The following is a 21,585-nucleotide window of genomic DNA, read 5'->3' as shown; positions in this document are numbered from 1 at the left end:
TGGCTTATTTTTAAGCAAACACATCAACTTATATATTTAGTTTTCTCAGGTTGGAAATTCTTTGCTTGTGGAAAATCAGTAAGAAGACAGTAACTCAGTGTTAAATGGGGTGAGATGAGAATAGGGATTTGGAGGCCAGAGAAGGAAATGAATCTCCTCTACTCTCCTTCAAATGTCCTAAGTCTTCAAAATGTACTATTTCAAGGGAATCTATTATTTACATTAAGGAAAGCAAAACTGTCACACTGTTTTCTGATTGGGTCTATAACTCAGTAAAATATGAAGGTGATCTGGGTACCAGTGGTTCACCTGTAATCCCAGCTACTCAGGAGCCTGAGATCTGAGGATCATGGTTCAAAGCCAGCAGCAGCAGGTAGGCCTGTGAAACAATTACGTCCCATAAACTACCACAAAAAGCCAGAAGTGGAGCAGTGGCTCAAGTGGTAGAGTGCTAGTTGCCAGCAGAAAAGCTCAGATACAGTGCCCCAGCCCTGTGTGTGTGTGTGTCTGTGTCTGTGTGTGTATGTGTGTCTGTCTCTCTGTCTGTGAAAATAAAAGGCATACTTCTTTATGATCAATCATCTACGTCAGTCATCCTTGAATTTTTGTTATAGATTTGTCCTTTTGAAAATAGAATGTCTCAAGTATGGTTTCTAAATTCCCAAATGCTTACTACAGAAATATCTTGCTTCGAGTTGACATTGAGCATAAAGAAGATAACTAAGCAGAGCTCAAATGATGCATGGAACTAACATAACAAAATCTACATTGAGCTCCCTTCTCTTTGGGGATCATGGGGGATTAAAGCTGGGGGATCATGGTTCAAAGGCCAGCATGGGCATAAAAGTTCATGAACCTCCATATCAACCAATGGCTGGACCCAGTGGTGTACTCCTGTTACCCCAGGTACCAGAGAAGCATAATGGCTGGATGCAGACAGATATACCAGTCACCTCTAGTGACACAGGAAAGCAACAAGTAGTAGAATATCAGCCTGGGCAGATCTGGGCATAAAGTGATACCCAACTTTAAAAATAACCAGTGTAAAAAGGGGCTGAAGATGTAGTTTAGAGGGGTAGAGCTCCTGCCTAGCAAGCATGAGGCCCTGAGTTAAATCCCTTAAGAAAAAAACAAAACAAAACAAAGCCAGGCACAGTGTCTCATACCTGTAATCCTAGCTACTTAGGAGGCTGAGATGTAACGATAACAGTTTAAAGCCAGCCCTAGCAGGAAAGTCCATGAGACTCTTACCTCAAATTAACTCCCAAAAAGCCAGACTTAGAGGTGTGGTCAAAGTGGTAGAGCACTAGCCTTGAGCAAAAAAGCTCAGGAACAATGCTCAGGCCTTGAGTTCAAGTCCTAGAATTGGCCCAACTTTAAAAAAAATACAAAGCAAACCAAAAAATAAATTATAGTAGTAACTTTCATGTGGGGAAATTTTTTATTTAAACAAAACTATCACAAAATTGTAACTCTGTAGTTGAGATTTCCTTTCATGTCCTTGGGTTATATTGTAAAGTTTTACTTTTACCACAGGATATTAAACCCCTAGAAACAATTTGAAATTGAATACAGATCTCTGGCCCCAAAACTTCAGATACTTCTGTCTCTTGTATAGTTATCCAACTATTTAAAAATCTTATTCTCTTTGATCTTTGATAGGAATGTTGGCTTGGCATTGTCATTTTAGCTCCAAACTTATGTGTTTTTTTTTTAAACTCCCAAGTATGAATTTCAACAAGCTAATAAAGAGCTCTAAATCCCCTTTCCCTACCCAGCCCTAAATATGTCCACTGATGCATTCCCTTGCTATCTTTTTATATCACACAGACTTTCAATTAGCCATTTTAGATTCTGACCACATTTGCTAAGAAGTAACTATTCAAATGTGTCTTCCTCAAACACATTTTTAATGGAATTCCCCTGGCAAAGGTAAATGGGATTTTTTTAATTGGAACCATACTATGAACAGAATTGTTTTTGGTAATTGCCGATGAGTTTTTCTGGCTAGCATATATGGAGCCAAAGTGACAGTTCTATTGAAGAGAAAGGATGGCAGGAAAACAAGGGCGAAAGCCTTACAAAAACAAGCTTTCCTGCTCTAACTCCAGCAGGGGACATTTTCAACTTAGCTGCCTCTACTATTTTTCTCTCTCCTTATATGCCTGTTTTCTTTGTACTGTTTCAGTGTTGAGATTTTGCCAAAAATACTAAACACAATTTGAAAGGAAAACATAAAGAAAGAACTCCTAAAAAATGATACTGCTTGGAGGAATAAACCTTCCTTTTTCTGTAAAAACTTTCTATGATATGCTATCTTCAAGCAAAAGCCATTGAATCTAACATTTACCATTTACAATAACACTATTGGTAGTGTTATCATATTTATAATATTATAATACTACAATCAAATGTAATATTTATTGCACTATTATTAAGTGCCAGGCATTGTGTTAGATGCTTTATATTACTTCCCCTAATCTTCGCCTAAACCTATAAAGAAGGTATTTTATTGTCTTAATTATAAAGATGAGGAGACAGGCCTGAAGGATCTTGATATACAGGTTCTCATCTCCCTGTATTCAAACTTTTAGACTTAGCTGGGTGCCGGGGGCTCACGCCTGTAATCCTATCTACTCAGGAGGCTGAGATCTGAGAATCGAGGTTCAAAAGCCAGCCTAGGGGGCTGGGAAGGTGGCTCAGTGGTAGAGCACTTGCCTTGCATGCCTGAGGCCCTGGGTTCGATTCCTCAGCACCACATAAGCAAAAAGAAAAAAGCCGGAAGTGGTGCTGTGGCTCAAGTGGTAGAGTGCTAGCCTTGAGCTGAAGAGCTGAGGGACAGCGCCCAGACCCAGAGTTCAGGCCCCACAACCGGACCCAAAAAAAAAAAAAGCCAGCCTGGGTAGAAAAAATCCATGAGACTCTTATCTCCAATAAACCACCAGAAAACTGGAAGTGGCACTTTGTCTCAAGTGCTAGAGCACTTGCCTTGAGCTGAAGAGCTCAGGGACAGAGCCCAGACCCAGAGTTCAGGTCCCATGACTGAAAAAAAAACACCAAAATTTAGACTTGCCACTGGAAGAGTTCTGACAATCAAAATGCACACAGTTTTTCTTACCTAGTTAATGTTGACACCTATAAATATAATTATAGTATATGCTGGAGAAGAGTACAGTGTTTTCAAACTTTGAAAACAATAGATCTTCATTAAATTTGGGTCTGATAGAGCAAATCTCCTGCATATGCATAAAGGCATACATAAGAATGCTCTTTTAGCATGATGTCAGTGGCTCAGATATGTAATCCTAGCTACTAAAGAAGTTGGGATATGAGGATCATGGTTCCAAGCCTGCCCAATCAGGAAAGAAAGAGAGACTCTTATCTCCAATTAACTAGCAAAAAGTGGAGCTGTGGTTTGCCCCAGGACACACACACACACACACACACACACACACACACACACACACACACACACACACACACACAATGTCCTGACATTAAGTTCATGCCCCAGGACACACACACACACACACACACACACACACACACACCTCATTTATTTAGCAGTTTAAATGTCTGAACTAGATATCCATTTCTATTTTAAGGGTTTTCTTTCCTTTGTTTTGTTTTTAAGTTATAGAATGGTACAGGAACTATGTGAGATTATTTTGTCATTCTCTGGAAGGTTTTGTATTAAAAAAAAAAAAATACAGCCGGGCGCTGGTGGCTCACGCCTGTAATCCTAGCTACTCAGGAGGCTGAGATCTGAGGATCGCGGTTCAAAGCCAACCCCGGCAGGAGAGACCGTGAGACTCCGATCTCCAATAAACCACCAGAAAACTGGAAGTGGCGCTGTAGCTCAAGTGGTAGAGTGCTTGCCTTGAGCTGAAGAGCTGAGGGACAGCGCCCAGGCCCAGAATTCAAGCCCCACAGCCGACAAAAAAAAAAAAAAAAATACATCCACTGGGCACCTATGACTCACACCTGTAATACTAGCTACTCAAAAGGCTAAGATCTGAGTATTAAAGAATTCAAAGCCAGCCCAGACAGGAAAGTCGGTGAGACTCATATCTCCAATTAACCACCAGAAAATCAGAAGTGGTGCTGTGGCTCAAGTGGTAGAGCACTAGCTTTGAGCTGAAGAGCTCAGGGACAGTGCCCAAGCCCCATAACCGACCAAAAAAAAAAATCCACCTACCCTAAGAAAAATAAGATAGGCATATTCATGCTGGGGAAATGAAACAAAACAAGAATTACCATACAGAGTTTTAACAATGTTTTAATAAAGATTATCATTTAGTATCAGGAGTCTGGGTCCTATCTAAAGGTGTTTCACTTGTAAATTAATCTAATCTCTTGTTTGCTTTTGTTTGGAATCTTTTCACTTTGGATAATGTTGTAGTTAAAAACTCCTAAAACTAGCATTGAAGTGATATTTGTTTGTTGAGGGTATATTTTGTAAGTGAGGAATTATCCATTGTATGCACTTAAGTATAATCCCTTTCAGCTATTTAATTAGCCAACAGTACTAGTTTGTGGATATATATAGACATTATTTTATTATGTTTATATTAATATTTTATTATATTTTATGCTATATTTATAGCATACATGATATTAACATCAATTGATAATTGATGGTATGATTAAAATATTTATTGTTTATATATATACATATATGCACATATAAAACCTGCCTTCTATATATATATATGCTTATACATTTTAAACCTGCCTTGTTCAAAAAATGATAAAAGATCAATTATAAATATATCATATAGCACCAGAAATTAAATCTGAACTTGTAAAGAAATGGGAACTAAGCAGGAGTGAGGCAAGTATATAAAACACATCCTGTTACATCTTGTACATAGCCGGAAGGAGACCACGTATATAGCTCTAAGCTTCCTCACAGGCAAGGGAAATATTGTCATGTCCACAATGAGGCACTCACAAAACAAAAACAAATGTAGACAATAAAAGAGGGAAACATAACTATACCAGGTGTTAAACCACAGAAAAATATTTCCAGATATTGTCAGAGAGACTAAATATAGCAACAAGTTATGACTCTTTCTTATAAAAGCTCTGAATCTCCATTCATATCTTCTACAATACTATACAAAAGTGGATTCATTAAGAAAATTTGGAGCCAGGTTCTGGTAGCTGACATCTATAATCCTAGCTACTCAGGAGGTTGAGATCTGAGAATCTTGGTTCGAAGCCAGCTCTGACAGTAAAGTCCGTAAGATTCATCTCCAATTAACCACTAAAAAGCTGGAGGTGGAGCTGTGGCTCAAGTGGCAGAACATTAGCCTTGAACAAACAAAAAGCACAGAGAAAATGTCCAGGCCCTGAGTTCAAGCCACAAGATCAGCTTATATATGTGGGCGCGTGTGCACACACACACATTTGAAGCTAGAGGAGCCATATCATGAGATTGGGTGGGAGTAGAAGACTAATCAGTGAAAGCATAATCCTTGACATAAGTTCATTACCAGGATGGTCATGATATTTGTTGTCTAATCTAGAACCTGTGAGAGTAGAGGGGATAAGTCCCCACAACAGAGATAAGTCATGAATATCTTGAGCAACCTGGGACATAATTTTACTCTAAGTTATTGTTCCTCATCCACTGTAATTCTGCTTCATTGCAACATGTCACTGTGAACTCATCCGATCCACCATAAAATATGCCTAACTTGTTTTGCTCTAGTTATAGGGCATCCTGGGAATTTCTGGTTCAAGTCACCAGTACGGAGTGAGCTTGTCCATGACTCACTGAAGGTAACTGAGAAAGACTGGTAATTGAGTAAGAAATTTGGAACACTGGCCTGAGGATCTAATTCACATCAAGAAAAGATTAGAGGAGATGTGGTATAAATTACCTGAAGAACTTGCTTAAAACTAAATCCTAGGCTCCCCAGTCTGAAAAATAATGATTCTTTTTGGCTGAGATGGAACCCAGGTATATATTTAAGCAAGTATGCCACAAAACATAATTTTAGCTTGTACTTTGAGAAACATCACCCTAATAATTGCTTAAACATACCTTCACAAAGTCTAACCTATCTCTAAGAAAGAACAGCTTGGGCCAGCATTAGTGAAGAGTCCAATGCTGGTTCTCTCTGTGGAATGTGGGAGGTGAAGGAGAACAGAGTTCAGCCTTTAGCCACCTGGACTTTTCCATTGAAGAACCTATTCTCCATTTTGAAAAGGCCTCTCCTACTCAGATTCCCTGTATGGTACTAACAAGAAAATCACCCAAGCAGTTACATTAGTGACACAATATTAGAAATCTCAGCTGGAATAATTCCCTCTCTAGTGAGAGTTTTTTGTTTGTTTTTATCTAGTAAGAGTGGCTAACATTTATTGATGCTTTACTCCAAGCCAATCCTTTAGGCATGTACCTTTATCATTTGGTCTTGTGACCCAATAGGTGATACTATTTTTGCCTTCCATTTTATGTCTGAGCACAGTAACCAGGGATACCATGATGACTATTCACTGAGCACTGGGAACAGTGTGGTCTGTGTACATGGCACCCCCTCTAGTAATTCAGGATACCTTCATAGCCATTCACACTAGTCCTGAAATTGTGGATCCCAGAAATTCCACAACTTTCTCAGGATCCCATAACACTGAAACTCTGAAACCTCATACATAGAAAATGGAAGAAATTGTAAGAAGGAATCTCTGTGCCCCTGCTGGAAAGGGAACTGAGCCAATTTGGAAATCAGTGTTAGCAGTCACATAAAGATAAACAAGGGTGAAAGGTCAAGAAGTAGCACATTCTGTGACAAATTGTGCCAAATGAGATTCTCCAAGTCTTCTTTGATAAGAAAGGCTCAGTATGTCCTCCTCATGCCAAGTTAATGGCAATAGAGAATAAAGCCCTAAGCTGCCATTCCTGACTTCATTTTCCTGCAATGAAAACAATGCTAAGGCCAAGTTTCTTGCCTTTGTTGACCTCAGACAGAATTTATGGTACTCTGATACAGTTCTAACTGCTTGCACCTCACATTTGGCCCTTATATTAGAGTGACTTTCTATGAGTTAGTTTCTCTGTGAGGTTTATAAGTTAATTGAGGGCAGGGAGCATGTTTTACCCTATTTTTTTCTTCCAGTGCTGAAAAGGCATGTCATGTGTCTGAAGCGAGGTTGCCTGCTTTCTTCTGTTCCATAAGTGTAGGCATTAAAGCTCCCTGCCTTCAAAGCTTGGTGGGAAAGACCTACAAATAGTGATAATATAGTGCTTTGAAGAAAGAATTATAGTGGATAGAACAGGCTTTCTAAGAAGCCAGATAGGCTTGACGTAGCCAGTGAGGACCAGTAAAAATGAGTAAACAAGCCATGTACAGAAGAGGGAAGGGGACATTCTAGGCAGAGTGATACATGGGGGAGAAACCAAAATGGGGGAGAGAGAAAAGGTAGAAGAGCAGAAAAAGGAAGGATTTGTGGTGCTGGAAGCTTAGTGTGGCTAAAGAAAATTTCACTTTGTGGCATCAAAAAAGGAATTATGAGGCACGTGTGGGAGAAAGGTATGAACTCTAGAGCCAGGCTGCCTGGATTGTTCAAATCCCAGCTCTGTCACTTGCCATCTATGTAACAGAGCAAATTACCTAACCTCTGGAGCTGTAGATACTAATTTGTTAATTGGCTAACAACAAAACCTACCATTGGGAACTCATAATTAAATGGCTTAATACTAATAAATAGAACAGAGCCTATCAGGTAGCATGTACTCAATAAGGAGCACTCAATGTAATCCCATTGTTTCCTCTAGTGTCCCACTTCCCCCTTCCCCCCCCCCCCCCCCCCCGTCATGGGGTTTGAACTCTGGGCCTGGGCACTGTCCCTCAGCTCTTCAGCTCAAGGTTAGTGCTCTACCACTTGAGCCACAGTGCCACTTCTGGTTTTCTGGTGGTTTATTGAAGAGTTTCATGGCCTTTCCTACTTGGGCTGGCTTCAAACCATGATCTTCAGATCTCAGACTCCTGAGTTGCTAGGATTACAGGCATGAGCCACTGGCACCTGGCTAGTGTCCCACTTTTACTCCATTTGTTCACCTATTTCTACCTATTTCCTCCAGTGCCCTGGATCGAATGCAGGACCTTGTTTATATGGAGCAAGTGGTCTACCATTGAGCCCCAAGCCATGACTCCTTTATGGGATTCCTTCAATAGCCTAATTGGTCTTTCTGCCTCATCTCTTGGTATACCATAATTTGGAATAACCAATTGCCTATTGGTTTATGACATACCATACCAATTATTCAAAGTCACCTTCCATGACCGAGGTCTTAAATAAGCTGGCTCCCTCCTATCTTCTCTAGCCCTCCCATACTCCTGTATGCTTCAGCCTGTGTTTGCTTTGAACTTGACACATTTTTCTTGTTAGGACATTGAACTTGCTATTTCTTCTGCTTTTTCCACCCGCTAAACTTATTTGCTTCCTTCTTGCCTTGCAGAACCCAACTCAAATATCAGAGGCGTTTACCTTAGTTTGAGAGATCGAAATTAAATAACCTTCCTGATTTCTATATACTACTCTGGGAAGTTAATTTATGTTTCTTTTTTCTTTTTTCCTTCATGCCCCATCCACCATCCTCAGTTCCAGGAGAACAGACATATGGGTTGGGTTTTTGATTGATGTATTTTCAATAGCATTCGCTCATTGACACTGAAGGAATTCCAAGAGCATAGAGAAATGAGAACGCGCAAAAATGAAGGCACCAGGCTAGTTTGGGTGAGGGGGTTATTTTTCATTAATCCAGTGAGAAATCACAACATCCTAGTAGTTTTTCAACTTTGGCTATGCATTAGAATCACTCAGGGTCTTAAAACACTGATGCTGGGCACCACTCTCAGAAATTCTAATGAACCGATGTGTGTGGCCTGAGCACCAGAATTTTTTTTGGCGGGGGTTCGGGGGGGGGGGGGGGAGGATGAGCTGGGGCTTGAATTCTGCCCCATACTTGCTAGGCAGATGATTTAAAACTTGAGACAAGCTTCCAGTCCTTTTTTGCTTTGTTTCTTGTATGGATCTCACTTTTTTTCAGGCCTCCAACTGAAATCCTCTAATCTCTGCCTCCCCAGTAGCTATGATTATAGACATGAGCCACCACAGGCAGCCTGGAATATAAAAGCTCCCCCAGGAGATTCCAATGTGCACTCAAACTTGAAAACACTGCTTTAAAGATACAGGAGGATGTAGAAGAGGTAGTACAGGAGGGCATAATAAACAGTAGAGTGTGTAATAAACAGCATGTGGTAGAAGTTATAGAAATTCTTTGAGAAAAATCCAGTTTGGGGCCTGGATAATGACAGCAGCAAAATTTAAGAGAAGTAGAGAGCTGGGCATGGTGGTACATACACCCGTAATCTATTTCCCAAGAGGCTAGAGCATCCAGAGTTCAAGGCTAGCATGAGCAGTTAGCTAGACCCTATCACAAAACAAACAAAAGGCCTGGTGGTATGGCCTAAGTGGTAGAATCTTGGATCTTGGATAGGCTGAGTTCGAGACCATCTGAAAGTGATCCAGTAGAGGTGTTCAATAGTTTTTGTAGTGTTGTTGTTGTTTTAGTAGTACTAAAGTTTGAACTCAGGGCTTCACTTGCTAGGCAGGTGCTCCACTTAAGCCACACTTTTTATTTTTGAGACAGGGTCTCACTTTTTGCTAAGGCAGGTGTGGACTGCTATCCCCTACTACTTATGCTTCCTAAATGTAGATAGAATGCCAGGCACTTGTTAATGCATCCAGCTATTGGTGGAAATTGGATCTTTCTGTAGGTAACTTTTTATCCAGGCCCACTTGGAACCTCAATCCTTCCAATCTCTACTTCTGGAGTAAATACAGAGCTGCATTGCTTAATAGGTTCCTCTTGGTCTAACTGAAGAGAAGGAAATTCCTCTAGTTTCAGGAAGACAAGTAATGGGAATCTCTGGAAATTGTGACAGCTATGCAGAATACAAGAGCATTTTTGTTCTGTATTAAAACCAACCAACTTCCAAGCTCCTCATGCTGCAATGTTTAACATGATTTATTTTCAAGAATTATGTGTGAGTACTATTCCTTGTATGTAACTCACCAGTGAACTTTTGTAGGCTTAAAGTATTCCATTGATTATATCGCTGGCAGCCTTCAAGCTGTATTTAAAGCTACATTCAACACTTCTAAAATTTCCAATAAATGAAAAACATATCCACAATTGCTTCAAGGTTTGTGGTTAAAGACACTTAGACCTGAACTGCCTAGCTTATTTGGTTTTCTAATTGGTAAACATTTACTGGGTTACCAAAGATACCAACTACAGTCTGAAAAGACACAGCTCTTCAGTTTGTTCCAAATTTAAATTAGACACACTAAAATAAGGATCGAAAGGTTGATATATTTAGCTAAGTAACAGATGGCGGGTGGACATTTTGTCCAACATTTATCACATGTATTCCAAGGAAAAAACGATGTAAATCTCTGAAGGGAAACAATCTAGGAGAGAAGGGATGAGGATTAGAATGAATTTGCTATTCAACTACGAATTTATACCCAGTCCTGTGTAGGCTAAAACACCCTCCCCCCACACACATACACATTAGAAATTAGAAGATCTAAGGATGAGACAGATAAAGCTGAATTAAAGTATTTTGGAATGTATGGGATTGATTAAGGACTGAACCAATCCGAGATCTGAGGGCCATGGTTCGAAGCCAGGCGGGACAGCAAAGTCCGAGGGAGACTCTTATCTCTAAGCACCCAAAAGCCGGAAGTGGAGCTATAGTGAAAACGGTAGAGCGCTAGCACGTCGGGGCGGGGCAAACTGAGGGGCAGCGCCGGGCCGAGCTCAGGCGCCAGGACCGGCACACGCACAACAGGAAGGAAATGCGCGGACTGGGGGGCGGCCAGGGCCGGGCCAGCCCGGCTCGGCGCTCCCGGCCGCTCAATGCAGCAGGTGCGCCGCGAGAACACAAAGGAAAGAACAACTCCGGCTCCGCGAACCGCCCGGCGTCCCGCACAAGTCCGCAGGTCCCGCGATCGCCCTTCCCCTGGGCCTCGGCTCCAGACACCCCGAGCGGTCCACGGAGGAAACTCCGTCGCGGCCACCGGGGCCCCACTGTGTGGCCGGCGGCTCCGGGCGATGCTCAGACGACTGGCTGAGGCGCCGGGCGAACAGGCACCAGCGAACCGCCGAGTCCCAGAGGCGCCCGCGGCGAGCCGGGGTGGGCGTGACGCCATGACGCCAGGCACGCGGGCGGTGCGTCGGGGAGGGGCGGGGCCGAGGGCGGGGATGGGGGCAGGGAGGGAGGGGTGCGGGAGAGGGGGAGGAGACGGGGGTGTGTGGGGCGGGGGGAGAATGGCAGTTGCGGCGCTGCTTCTCCGGAGCCGCCGTCGAGCCGGAGCTGCGGAGGAGGAGGAGTTCGGGGAAGCTGCGGTGGGGACACTCGCCCTCCGCTACCCGCGCCCCAGCCGACAGGAGCCGTGGCGGGGCTGAAGGGGCCTCCTTCGCCTTTCCTCCGGCTTCTCCCTCCGCGGCGGGGACATGGGCCTGCTCGCCCGCCGCCAGGCGCCTCTGCAGCTCTGAGGAGTTAAAGGTACCACCGGCACCCGCAGGAGGTTGCGCCCGGGACGGGAGGCCAGGGGCGGCTCCCACGTCCGGACCCGAGGAGCACTGGCCGGGCACTGCCACCGCGCGTCCCCCAGGCTGGGACATGGATTCGGAACTCCCTAGGGGAGGCGCCGCTGGGTGCCCCGCGCGGGCGGCCGGTGTGAGGTGGGGCGGGGGGGGGGTCATAGGCCTCGAGCTGGGCCCGGGTCCCCCCTCTGGCTCGGGGGTCCCCCCCCCCCCGCGCTTCCCCAGGATCGCGGGCGGAGGCGGGGCGTGGGATCCGCCCCGAGCCTGGCCCTGGCCCGGCCGGCTGCTGGGCGGGCGGCGGCCCCGCTGTGTTGTGACGGGCCGAAGCCGCGCTCCCCGGAGCACTCCCCCCAGCCCGGCCCGGCCCGGCCCTACCCGGCCCGGGAAGCCGGCGGGACCCGAGGGCGGCTGCCGCGGGGAGGCGGCGGGGGCGGAGCGCATTCCTGACGGGTGAAATCGGCTCTAACGGGACGGTTTCCGGGCGTCGTTGCACGTTCGGAGCCGGGGACTTCGCCCCGCAACCCGGGCTGCCGGAGGCCCTTAGAGAAGGGAGAGCCTTGTTCCGGGGAAGAATTACCACCGTTTCCAAAGCGAAGATCGCACCCCACAGACGCACACACCGGAAAAATGGAGTAGCCTTGGGGTAGAGTACGTGTTGCTGATGGGGGTCTCTCGGGGTGTCTGACCCTGGCTTAAACCTTCTAGTTGTCCCCAGCCCTCGCCCGGCCGGCAGTGCCACTACTTGTTCCTGTCTAGTTTTTCCTCCGATCGGAATTCTACTCTGCCACCTTCCTCCTCCTCCCTCCTCACCCCCGTTTCATTAATTTGGGAAGGAAAAGTAGTTTGGGGTTGGTTCATTAGCCCCAAGATAAGCGCGGCGAGTAAAAGAGGTTCGAGGTAGTTAGGGTTCTGCATGAGAGAGAGGAAGGTTTAATTTTGGCCATCGATCCCGGGCAGAAATAGACGAGTGATGCTTTACTCGGCTTAAGATTTACTCCTCTAGGTGTTTTGTTAGGTTGATGTTAGGGAGGACCGCCCTATTTAAGTGCTGCTGCTGTTTTCAAACCCAGGTGTTGGCTGGAAAGGCTATTTTTAAGTCAACAGTAGAAGGTATAAAGCAGTCATTCCCCTGGTCCGTTGCTTCAAAATGTTTGTGATCTTTTCCATTCTACCTCTTTGTTTTGAAGAATATGGCTGTCTTTTTTTTTTGTTATTGTTGTTGATGATGATGTTTCTTTTTCTAACCTGGATACATTGACCCTTTTGAGTGTCTGAAGTCTAGCCAGTATGCTCAAGTTTTATTTTCAGTTTTGCCATTAACAACCTTAGTGCACATTTTACCACTTCTGTTTATAATTCCAGCCCTTACCAAATTTGCGTGCTTAGCCAACTCTTAACACTGAGCTGTCTGAATTGAATTAAAATGTAAATACTTTATTTAGAAAATGGCGATGACCTTATTTCCAGATGTTCTTTCCTTGCTACATGTAATTCCAGGGTAAGGATTTAGAATTAAATCTTGGGATTTAGTAAACCAAATTATGCAATAACAAAACACTTTTTTGTTACTACTGTGCCTAATGCTCTTTAAAAATTACTGTATACACTATATTTGAAGATGAATTTTATGTTTTAATGGGAAATATTTTAAGGTCTTCAAAAGACCTCAGGAAAATTACATTTGGCAATTAATGACATGTTTTTAAGTGCTGGTAAGATTAATTATTATTATTTGTTGTTGTTGGTCGTGGGGCTTGAACCCTGGGCTTGGGCACTGTCCCTCAGCTCTTCAGCTGAAGGCTAGCGCTCTACCACTTGAAGCACAGCACCACTTCTGGTTTTCTAGTGGTTTATTGGAGATAAGAATCTCACGGACTTTCCCGCTCAGGCTGGCTTTGAACCGTCATCCTCAGATCTCAGCCTCCTGAGTAGCTAGGATTCCAGGCGTGAGCCACCAGTGCCCGGCAAGATTAATTTTTAAAAATATAAGTATATTTTAGAAGTTGGAACACAACCAAATAGTGGCTGCTTTAACTATTGTCTCCTTCCAGAGATGCTTCCAGCTGACCAGTTAGAATTGATATAAAGAATTGCCCATTTTACTGTTATCCCACTACTGTCTGAATTTATTCTTCCTAAATATTACTGGCAATTTGTTAATTTTTTTGGTACTTTGGTACTGACTAAATGAAACCAGATTATTTTCTACCTAAGTGCTTTTAAAGATACTTAAGCATCTTAATGGAAAGTAAGTGAACTTCCACGTTTGAACATGGATAAAGTAATAGAGTAGCATTTTTGCAACTGTGATTACAACATATTTGGGGGTCACTTATCATTAATGAGATCAGATGAAAGTGTACACTATTTGTTATGGTGTTAGGTGAAAATGAATGTGGATAATTTGGCAAACCTTAACATTTGAAAGAGTCTCCTGTATTATGGAAGGTTCAGAATTTATCTTAAATCTTTATATGGATTTAACACAGAAAGTCTTTGATTCCCCTGACCCCAATGTATTTTTCTTTCTGGACATGGTGGTACCTTGTAATCCTAGCTGTTTTACAAGTTGAAGTGGAAGGTTGGAAATCATTTGGGGCACTTTGAGACCCTGTTTCAAAAATTATTTTTTTAATTTAAAAATATTAAGGACTGGGAAATGTAGTTTTATGAAATTTCCAAGAAGGCAAAAAAAGTTTCTGATGACATAAACATTCCTAGTCAGGTGTTTGTTTGGCACAGAGTAAACTGGTGGTATATTTTGTTATATTTACATCATAATTGGTCACTTGTATCTTCTCTACTCAGGTAATGTAGAAAATGTTAAGAGAACTGTTATTTTTTTTTTATTTTTTGATGCTACTAATAGGTGACCATTGTCAAATGCCAGCTAGTTCTTACTAAGCTATGTTGTTTAAAAAATCAATTTTTATTGTTGAGGCCCAGATAAAAATTTGGACAGTTTGGGCTGAAGGCAAAAGTGAAACTGACCTTCTAAATTTGAAGTTAAATTTCTAAATTTATATTTGATTGCATATTTCACTGTATTTGTCAAGCTAGCTCATCATAGCTAAGTAGTAATTTAATGACTGTCTGAAAGAACCTCTTATCATATATGGTGTTATTTTCACTCCATATTTAGTAAAATGTTAATCTGATTACTTACAGAAAATAGCTAAAGTTTTCATACCTTGGCAGTTTTTTTCCCTCCTACTAGGAATGACATTTCTTGTTTTTCCTCCCTCTTTTCCTTTATCAAGTCATTGTTAGCTGACAGAGATGTATCATTGAAACAACTCATGTATATAAGCACACTTGCACAGCTACAGACCAACAGATAATACCCATTTGCTAAACACATTTGTGTTTCAACTAAATTCTCAACAGCAATCATGTCTTATATCTGCTGTGAAGTGAAAAAATTAGTACATTTTTATAAAATCACTTTTAAAATAGTATTTACTGTATTGGTTTCTTTGTTGCTGTCAGTACCAGAATTATTTTTATTATTCATACTATTTTGAAGGGTATGCTATTGGCCTTACAACCATTAATAATTTTGGTCCTATTAATATTACCTGGTATTTTATTTTAAAAGTCAAATCTAAATTGGGTGGCTATAATCCTGGCTACTCAGGAAGCTGAGATCTGAGGATCAGTTTGAAACCACGTAGGCAGGAAAGTCTGTGAGACTGTTTATCTCCAATTAACGTCCAAAAAGCTGGAAGAGGAGCTGCCACTCAAGTGGTAGAGTGGTATCCTTGAGTTAAAAACGCTGAGGGACAGTGCCCAGGCCCTGCGTTCAAAGCTCCAAGACCAGCACTAATGCAAACGTGTGCACCCACACCCACAGAGTCAATTCTAGTTGTACCAGACAATTCTAGTTGTTACTTTGTCTCATTTGGGAAGGTTTTGTTATATGAAAGTCTTAGTAGCACAGAACTGATGAGGAATTGTTTTAGCCTACAAATAGAGTTGTTCATTGAATTATGAAGCAAAATCTTCCTTATAAACTACTCTTCTTTGTTTGAATTCCAAAGAAACTCCAGAACTGTTTCCTTGGTTCACAGAGCTGGTGTAGTCACCTTAAAATTATATAGTCTTCACATTTTCAAATCCAATCCCACTCTGGATACCCCAATCCCATAGTAAAAATAGCCCTGTTGTAATGTGAGTAGATAACAAGTTGTCAGTTAAAAAAGAACTTTTCTAGAAGTGAGCCAAAAGGAAGAAGCAGGAAACCAGGACAAACTATTGGGAATGTGATACAACTAGACTTTTGAATAAGTGTTATATAGCATATTAATATAAATATAACATCACAAAAATAGTCATTAGTCTTAATCTATGGATTTATGTTTTGTGATTTCTAAATCAAGTATTTATATCTGCCTCCTAAAGTGAGATAGCGTTGCAGATAATGCAAATTCTATTATCACAGGAGCATTCCTTGATTAACTGTAAAAGTTTCAACACTTGGCATAAACCTATACAATAGGTGTTGAATAAGCATTTGCTAACTAACTAAAGGATGTACAATGTAATGTATCTATTTCATAACTTTTTCTACAGCAGTACGGTCCAGTAAAAATACAATGTAAGCCACAAAGGTAAGGATTTCTTAGACTTTTAACATGCATTCGCAAGTAACTTTACATTTTTTATTCATACTAAATGGTACAATTCTAGGGATATTTTGTATGAAATGTTCCTTTCCACAGAGATTCATTTTCTTCCACCTTTTCTCCCTGTCCTTTCCTTTCCCCTCCCTGCCTTCTTTTTTTTTTAATATTAAAAAAACATTTTGCTGGGTGCCAGTGGCTCACACCTGTAGTGCTAGCTATTTAGGAGGTTGAGAGCTGAGGATCATAGTTCAAAGCCAGCACACGCAGAAATGTCCATGATATTTGTATCTCTAATAAACAACTCAGAAAAAGCTGGAAATGGCTCTGTGGCTCAAATAGTAGAATGCTAGCCTTGAGCACTAAGATGCTCAAAGACACAGTGCCTAAGCCCCAGGCCTGGCAAAAAATAAGTTGTTTTTTTTTTTTTTAATACCCATACTGGAGTTTGAATGCAGAGTCTTGAACTCTTACTTGACTTTTTTTCCTCAAGACTGGTGCTCTACCACTTGCACACTCCACTTCTGGGTTTTTGTTGGTTAATTGAAGATGAGAGTCTCACAAATTTGTTTGGCCAGGCTATCTTTAAGCCACAATCCTCAGATCTCAGCCTCCGAAAAGTGGCTAGGATTACAGGTGTGAGCCACTGGTGCCTGGTAGATTCATTGTGTTTTAATAGTATTTTTCTAAATGATCAATATGTCTTTTGAAGTGAAATACAGAATTGTATGTGCCATTTATTATACAGGAATTATTGAGTTTAATTCAAAGTCATGATACCTGTCTTCTCTCTTTTACAACTGTCCCAAAATGACTGTGCCTTACCCTTTTTCCCAATCTATAAAATAAAGGAGAATATGCTGTCCCCTTGTACATTTGAAATACTCTGAACCATTCAGATAAGATGGTTACAAAAGAAATCTTTTATTATTAGTAAGTTGCAGTGACTAGTCCCTCTGCCTTGAATGTTCTTTCACCAGATTTTCACATGGCTCTTTTACTTTGGACCTTGGTGTAAATGTCACTTTTTCAGTGAGACACATGACCATGTTTAAAACGCATTCTTGGTTTTAAAGAATTCTATTTAACTTTTTCCTACCTTCTATCAATCACCTAAAATATTTAGATGAAATATTTAGAAAATATTAAACTTTATATTAAAGCAAAGAACATTTTAGTATTAGTTATAATTACTGAATTTAAATTGTTTATGAAGAACAAGGAAAGGAGTAAGACTTTAGAATGTCAAAAAAGATGGAAAAGAATATTTTATGTAGAATCCAAGGCACAATAAAAATCATGGAAGTGAAATTATGTGTATTTTGTTAAGATAACGTTACAAATATTGGGCCTTTTTTGTGGTGGTATTGGAGTTCAGGACCTTGAACCTGCTAGGCTGGCACTCATACCACTTTAACCGTACCTTCATCCTTGCATTTTACCAGTTATTTTAGAAATGTCATCTCATAGACTTTTTTGACCTAGGTGACTTTGAACTTCAGTCTTCCAGATCTCAGCTTCCTGAGTAACTAGCATTACAAGTGTGACCCATGTACAATGGGGTAAATAAAGGATTTTTGTTGAGAGACTCAGACTTTTTTAAGTTATACTGGGGGTAGAGAGAGGGACTTTGAATGCTATGTTAAGTTGAAATTTTTCAGTTTCTGTGGGAGACCAATAGAAATTTGTAAGTAGACCTTAACAAGAGAGGCTAGGTGATTAATAAAACGCTATATAAGAAGGATGGTAGCAGAAAGAGTACAGAGAATTTGTCTCTGCCATATTTACTGTATAGATAAATCATGTACTCTGTAGATGAATGCTATCCAGTAGAACTTTCTGTGATGAAAGTATGTTCTTAAATCTGTGATGAAGGTATGTTCTAACAAATCGCTGCTGCACATATGGCCAAAGACTATTTGAAATGCATCTGAGGGACTGAAAATGAATAATTTTATGTAGCTAGTGATGATATATTGGACTGGGTATCTCTAGACTTCATTTTTTTTTTTTACAAACTATAAAGATTAAAATATTAGTGTCACCGGGTGCTGGTGGCTCACTCCTATAATCCTATCTACTAAGGCTGAGATCTGAGGATCACTGTTCAAAGCCAGCCCCCACAGGATGAGGCCCTGGGTTCAATTCCTCAGCACCACATAAGCAGAAAAAGTGGTAGAGCGCTAGCCTTGAGCTGAAGAGCTGAGGTACAGTGCCCAAGCCCAGAGTTCAAGCACCACGACCGACCAAAAAAAAAAAAAAAAAAATCCTCCCTCTTCCCCAGTCTTCTAACAAGATTGGTGCTGAGAAGAGCCAAGGGTCTGGGGCCAAGGTCTGATTGTCAGAGACTGGACTGAGGCTAGTTGTTGGTATGAATGTATGGAAGACCATTTCTGCTTCGTGTATTTCCACTGCCTTATACATTATAGCTGCATTATCTCAATAATTGTTTCACTAAATTAGTGAATGCATAACCATTTAAGTAGTAATGATTCTGTACAGTATTATTACATGCATTATATTGTCAGAGCATTTAGCCCAGTATGTATATGATTAACATGTAAAATAGTTGTTGCATGGTGTTTTTGCAGGCAATCAATATTTTTTTTAATTTATTTTTTACAAGTCCTGGGGCTCAAACTGAGGGCCTAGGCATTATCTCTGAGCTTCTTTTTGCTCAAGGCTGGCGCTCTACCACTTGAGCCACAGCACCACTTTTGGCTTTTTCTGTGTATGTTACTGAGCAATCAAACCTGGGGCTTCATGCATGCTAGGTAAGCACTCTACCATGGAGCCACATTCCCAGCCCATGCAACCAATATATTTAAGAAATGTCTTTATGTAGTTTGTGTTCAATAAATGTTGATAGTATTGAATTTGCAGTTTTAGAATTTAAAGAAAATTTCCTAGTATTGTGCAAGCCTATGAAATTTAGACCCTCATGAATCTTCTAGATAGTGGTATATGCTATTAAGCTTATAAAATTGAAGTCTGAAATATTTTTTATGAGAGGAATGGGAAATTCTGGAGATCTTTGTTTTATTTTCATATGTATTCTCTATATGAATAGTTTCAAAGAAATACATCATTGAATAGTGTGTTATAACTTGGGAAAAGTTAATGAGGAAAATATTAATTATTTGAAAATGAAAAAAAAATCTTTCCTCTTGAGAAAGTGAGAGATTCCAGGGTCTCTACAATACATCATATACAATATCCAGCTTATAATAAGCAATTACTAGGAGCATTAATAAAAGCTTATTTTTTACTCTATCCAAAAAAAAATGGTAGGTAGCAAAGTTAGCAGATAGAATTTTAAAAGCAACACTAGTATTTTAAAGACTTAAGGAGAGATAAATAACTGAACAGTTGGATAATATCAGTGAGGAAATGGAAACTAAAAAGGAATAGTTACTCTAGTAATGAGAAGTACACTGTCTAAAATGAATTTTTTCCTGGATGGATTTAACAGTAGAGTCCAGATAGCAGAAGAAAAAGTAAAACTGAAGACAGATCAGTAAAAATTTGTTAAGCTAAGAATGAGGAAAACATTACACAAAATGAACACAGAACTATTGATGTAATGAAGGGTGTTGGTGAGAATTGTGAGACATAAATACTTTTATGTCGGTTGGTACAAATTGGAAGAAAACAATTGGAAGCCCGTATCAGGGGCTGGGAAGATGGTTCAGTGGTAGAATGCTTGCCTTGCATGCGTGAGGTCCTAGGTTCGATTCCTCAGCACCACATAAGCAGAAGAAAATGGAAGTGGTGCTGTGGCTCAAGTGGTAGAGCGCTAGCCTTGAACTGAAGAGCTGAGGGACAGCGCCCAGGTTCAGACTTCAGGCCCCAAGACCAACAAAAAAATAATAAAATAAATAAATAAATAACATCAGAAGCCTGTATCATTTAGGTCATAGGAGATTAATCCACTAAGAAATTGTATCGAATCAGTGAAGATAGGGTGGAGATCATTATTCAGTAACTATGGTACAGATAACTCATAAATGGCTAATTCTTTAGAAGTCAATATTTAATCCTTTTTTTTTTTTTTTTTTTTTTTTTGCTGAACTCTGGGCCTAGCTGTAGTCCCTGAGTTTTTGTGCTATGGCTAGCATTCTGCCATTGATCCACAGCTCCACTTCTGGCTTTTTTTTTTTTTTTTTTTTGTAGTTAATTGCCTACATGAATCTGAATCACAGACTGCTAGCTTTAAACCACAATCTTCAGATCTCAGCCTCCTCTCTGAATTAAGCTGGAAAGACCAGCAGTCCCTGGTGGGTTTTTTTTGTTGTTGTTGTTGTTTGTTTGTTTGTTTTTGTTTTTCTCTTTTAAAACAAGTCTTACTATGTATTCCAAGCTGGCTTTAGACTTCCTGTGTGACCCAGATTGGCCTTGAACTCATGATTCTTCTTCCTCAGTCTCTTGAGTGCTTGAATTAAATGTGTCCATTCATACCCAGCAGATCTCTACTTTTTCCCCCATAGTACTGGAATTTGAACTTGTTAGTCAAGAACTCTACCACTTGAGCCATTCCAATAACTCTCTCTGCTTTATTTTTCAGGTAGAGTCTCATATTTTTCTCAGGCTTGCCTCAGACTATAATTGTTCCTCCCGAGTAGGATTACAGGCTTGTCACCATGCCCTCTTTATTTGTTGAGAGGAGTATCTCACCACACCAACTTGAACCCCTGCTGGCCTTAAACCATGATTCTCCAGATCTCTACCTCTTGTTTTCTTTCTTGCTGTGTGTCTGTGTTTACACGTGTGCATACATGTGTATGTTTGTACTGGGGCTTGAACTCAACCTTGTGCATTCTCTGAGCTCTTTTTGCTCAGAAGTGGTACTCTACCACTTGAGCTATACCTCCAGTTCTGGCTTTTTGCTGGTTAATTGGGGAAGGGAGTCTCGAGAAATTGTCTTCCTGGCTTAAACCTCAGACCTCAGATCTCAACTTTCTGAATAGCTACGATTACAGGTGTGAGCTTCGGTGCCTGATAGATGGATAGCCTCTTTCTTTTTCTTTTCCTTCTTTAATTTCCTTCCCTATCCTTCCATCTCTTTCTTTTCATATTGTGGTGTAACATGTATCAAAAAAGTACATTAGGAATTTGTAGATCAGTGACAACACAGAATTACCTTTGTAATTCCTCATACACATGTTAAAAAAGCTCCTATTTTACCATCACCCCAAGGTTGTGACTTCTAACATTGTAGATTAGTTCTGCCTGTTTTGAATTTTACATGAGTGACATTTTATAGCACACCTTCTTTTATGTGGCATTCGTTACTTCATATGTAGCAGTGTTTTCATTTTATGATATGCCTTAGTG

At 40.9% G+C, this 21,585-nt stretch overlaps 1 protein-coding gene across 1 annotated transcript in view; it reads left to right on the top strand.

Moving 5' to 3' along the window:
* Positions 1 to 11,340: 11,340 nt before the first annotated feature.
* Rnf19a (ring finger protein 19A, RBR E3 ubiquitin protein ligase) overlaps positions 11,341 to 21,585 on the top strand; it is a 48,530-nt gene continuing 38,285 nt past the window's right edge. The window contains exon 1 of the mRNA XM_069991147.1: positions 11,341 to 11,588. The gene's annotated coding sequence lies outside the window, so the exon portion shown is untranslated. The remainder of the gene's footprint in view (positions 11,589 to 21,585) is intronic.

Source organism: Dipodomys merriami, unplaced genomic scaffold (assembly GCF_024711535.1).
Source record: "Dipodomys merriami isolate MVZ:Mamm:240054 unplaced genomic scaffold, mDipMer1.0.p SCAF_4, whole genome shotgun sequence".
Taxonomy (NCBI): domain Eukaryota; kingdom Metazoa; phylum Chordata; class Mammalia; order Rodentia; family Heteromyidae; genus Dipodomys; species Dipodomys merriami.
The sequence above is the reverse complement of the archived record's forward strand: the minus strand, read 5'-3'. Positions and strand labels throughout refer to the sequence as shown.